Source organism: Schistocerca cancellata, chromosome 3 (genome assembly GCF_023864275.1).
Source record: "Schistocerca cancellata isolate TAMUIC-IGC-003103 chromosome 3, iqSchCanc2.1, whole genome shotgun sequence".
Classification (NCBI taxonomy): Eukaryota; Metazoa; Arthropoda; class Insecta; order Orthoptera; family Acrididae; genus Schistocerca; species Schistocerca cancellata.
This window is the reverse complement of record NC_064628.1, coordinates 44,230,562-44,234,993: the sequence shown is the minus strand read 5'-3', so window position 1 is coordinate 44,234,993 and position 4,432 is coordinate 44,230,562.

Here is a 4,432-nt window from a genome sequence, read left to right as displayed (position 1 = left end):
TCGCCGCCAACTGATGCCTTCAGAATAGCGCTCTGCGCATTTATACCCGCGGGGTGGTCTCCAGGAGAGGCTACCTGCATTGCCCCAGGCAAAGGCGTGGTGGGTCGTCCCTATGACGTTACAATAGCCAGCACCCAGGAGTCGCCCCACAAGGAACTTGGTCACGAAGGTCGCCGAGGTCAGTGAGTCACGACTTGCAGTTCTACGGAAAAAAAAACGAGGGAACTTGGCTCGTCCAACAACTCCTTTCTTACACTAAAAACTATAATTTGTGCACTGATCAGTCTTAAACGCCTCTAATGCTAATCGCTCTCTGCACAAGCAGGGTGATCAATAGCCACTGGCTGAGAGCCAAAAGGCTGCGGATCAAGCTTGAAAGGGAAATACGCTGTTATTTTGTCTTAGGGGCTGCTCGTATGTTGTGCATGAGAGGTAGCGACTGCTTTCATTTCAACAGATGAATACTTTCTTCTGAAATACAGTCAACAGCACCACAATTATTTTCAGCACTTAAATCAAATTTTGTTATTACTGATATCAATATCTCGCGCTTAATGGATGTGGTGGGTGGCTGTCATGACTACACGCTATGGTCTTTCTATCTAATGGCCTTCCTACATTCCTCTACCCTAGTGGAAAGTGTTTCATTATTTATTTGTGTTATTAACTATTTTCCACTCGCTTCAGACGGTCTTTCTATTTTTCTCTTTGCTATACTATTATTATAACTGTTATTATTATTATTATCATTATTATTATTATTATTGTTACACATTTTTGCCCAGAAGTCAGTGTTTGAAGTTGAATCAAAATCTAGTCATTCTTTAGTGTGTTTCTATTTCCTTTCTCCTGTCTACATTTTCGCTGTTTTCTTCCTTTCATCTACTTTAACTCTGTTCCTTAATTCGCCTCTTTCACTTATCAGTTACCTATTGATTCCTGCTAGTTTTAAGTCTTCTTCTACTTCTTGAAGCGAACTTGGTCCTCTGATTCACCTACATAGTTCATCTAATGTCCCCTTTCAGAGTCTGTCGTTATCAATTTTACTCGTATGTATGCGATCATAGAATGTTCGTTGGTGTTTTCTGAAAATCTCTCTTCTATGTGTTCATATGATTCTTTGGTTCATCTCTTCATCCATATATCGTCTCCCTCTATTTCTAAAAAATTTCTAATAATTTAATTTTTTTGTCTCCGTGATACCTGATGCTCCTATTGTGGTAATTTGTGACGCATAGAGTACATTGCAGTGCCTGAGTTTGGACTGTCTTGATTTCTTTCTGTTATTGCAGTGCGTCCCCGTCAGTTTGTATGCTTTCCGAAGTTTTTCTGTTCCTTCAGGGTTGGACACATTGTCTGATCCCCCTGTTCGCATATAGTCTCATTTTTACTTGTATCTTTCCAGTATTTTATCTTTTCTTATTTTGTATGCGTGACTTGTGTATTGTTCTTTTTTCAGTGTGCTGCGTTTTCTCGTACGATGTCTGTAGGCCTGTCTAGGCAGAGATTTCATGTAATTGTTCCAGTGCTGCTAGTCTGTTGTTGCTGAGTATTGCCAAGTCATCTGCAAATGCCAGGCATTTTATTAATGTTCTCTTTACACATGTTCTTCCTAACTGCATCTCATTTTAATTTTGCTTACCATTGTTTGACGATTTTGCCCAAGATCTTGTTAAACAAAAGCGGAGATAGTCAGTTTGCATCTCTGACCTCTGCGTCTGACACGAATGAATGATTCTGAGAGTTCTTCCATAAATTTTAGTTTGGATGTGGTGTCTTTGAGTGTCTGTTGTAACAGTGCCCTAGTTTTTTCGTTCCGTTCCTTCTTCTTCTGGCATTTCAAAGAGAGTCAACATGTCTGTGGTTTCTGAAACCTTCTTAAAGCCCGCAAATGTGATTACAGTGCGGTTCATCTTCCCGACAGCCAGGAGTGCCCGTAAGCTGGAAATCTGTCCAGGACATGTTTTTCCTCTTCTGAAGCCTACTTGGTATTGATTTATCTCTGTTTCAGCTTGTGGTTCTAGTATGTTGAATAATGCCTTGGAGAGAATTTTGTAAATATCCTGTAATAATGAGATACGTCAGTAGTTGACTTAGTGTTGTCGCCTTTATTTACAGTGGTGGGTTAAAGTGCTTTTCCCTTCCCGTGAGATTTTCTCTGTAATCCATATTTCTGTGAGAATTTGTTGAATTTTCTTTGTGATGCATTGGTTCTTGAGTTTTTTAGTATTATTATTGCTGTTGGATCAGTCATTTTGACACGGTGCTGATGTAATGATAATGGCCTCAACAATAGTTTATCACTAAGTTAATTATTTTCTCGAAGAACTCTTTTTCTGTTCTGCAGATTTTCTGTGCAATTTCTACAACTGTCGACGGGGCGAAGGACACTGTTTTAAGTCCTGTAGGCTCTTTGCAGTCGGTTTTGGTGCAATACCCTTGTCGGATACTACTGCAGTCACGATGTGTACGGACCTCTAATCTGGCTGACACGTCTTTCACCTCATCTGCTACATTCCTGTATTTCGCCTTATTCTCATTGGTTTGTAAATTATGGATGTTGAGAATATCGGTGCCTGTGTGGAATGTGACTTATTCAGCTTCGTTGATCATTGTTATGACTGATTAATTACAATGAATTTTTTATCGGTTAATACACTACTGCCCCAGTAATCTTTCAGTTTTTCATTTTCTGCAACCCATAATTATAAGTGCTGTATAGAGTTTAATTATCGTATCTGTAGTATGGAGTTATTTAGGCTCCTATTGCTATTATTATTGTTGCTGTATTATAACATATCGTTATTATGCATTAAAAATCCCCTTTCCCCCTGCAATGTCAAGTAAATCGTTTCACTTCCTCGAGGGAGGCTATAACCACTATGGAGTGCATACTGAGGTTGCAGTTCGGGGAGCTGCACTGTCAGTTTAAATCTAGATCTCCAGTCAATAAGAGAGACAGATGACGTTACGACTGATGATGACCCTGTTTGTGTTCTGGATTACATCACGGTTGTGGGGAGCATACGCAAACATAACGGCACAGGCGAGCCCCTGTTAATCAGACGCTTTTACTGGATATCCAGCTGAAATACACTGCCGAATAACTGGCACCACACAGGGAAGCCGTACCGTACACTGCATGCAAACAAGCTCCACACATCCCCCACACAGTGAGATGATCTATGGCCGATCTCCCACTACTGTATAACGATCTTGATTGTTCCAGGAAAGTAGCAGCCGCAGCAACTGGGACACATCGCCATCGCTTGTCACGGTAATGATGCATGATACCGATACTAACAAATCCAACCTTGCATGAGCTATCGCAGCTAGTAAGCCACTACTGCTCTTACTACCCATCCCACTGTCGCAGAGGTTTTTTTCCCACGGCACGAGCCATGGCACTTTTTTTCCCTCTGCTCTTCAAATCGCTACCCTCACTCGCGTTTCGTCCACTATCTATCACCTGATGGACCGTGTTAATGCGTAGCCTTACCCAGACGCACGGACAACATCACAGCCCAGCATCCTGTGATCCACCTACTAGATAACTAACATGTTTACGGAGGTGACAGTAGAACTTTTGGTTTGGTCACCACGTTGGTGCGGGCGTGGAGGGGCCCCATCTCTCTCACGGTTGTGGGGCTCAGTCATTCCCATAGAATCGAACGTATTGAAATGTCTTCGGCAGACCGACAGGCAACAGTAGCATCCGTACCCACAGTGGTCGGTTACAAACAGTGCTTAAAGAAGTTTGGGCGACTGAGCGTAAGTGGGCAGGAAGACTAAAAAGCCAGCGCCCCTGAAGTGCGTACGGCGAAAGAAGAGCCGCGACAGTTCAAATCCTTGTCGCTACTGCTTCTTGTGCCTGCCACAACCAACCAGATAACATGATTTTGAATACGTTTCTATGACAAAGTCCCAGTGTTATCGCAAATCTGTAGAAGAGTATTGTTTTCAGTTACGTAGCTTCGGTAGCGCCAGCAGCCTTATGTCATTCCCAGTAGAAAGCAGGGAAAACGACTGTCCGTAGTCAGCAGCCAACTTTCGCCATACTAAGTGTATCATCAGTATACAATAAGGAAAACAGCACCGGTACTGAGCAAGGAGAACAATCTACCATGCGATCTGGTTGACAGCCAGTGCCTCGGAATTTCTCTGTTTAAAGCCGTTAAATGTGACACCAACGAAGAGAAACTAGTAATCAGGCTTTATTTGGAAACCTATTTCTCACCAAAAATGATAAGCACACAACAGTGAATACTGAGAGAGTGAATGTACAGTCGTGGACAAAACGAGCGAGACCCCTCGCCTTTTCGTTATGCTGATCCGCACAGCTTTAAAGTCTGCTACACAGCTTAACAGGCAAGGCGACGAAGTGCTACCAACATACTATGCACAGGCATGAAATTCACAAAGTATCCGAACT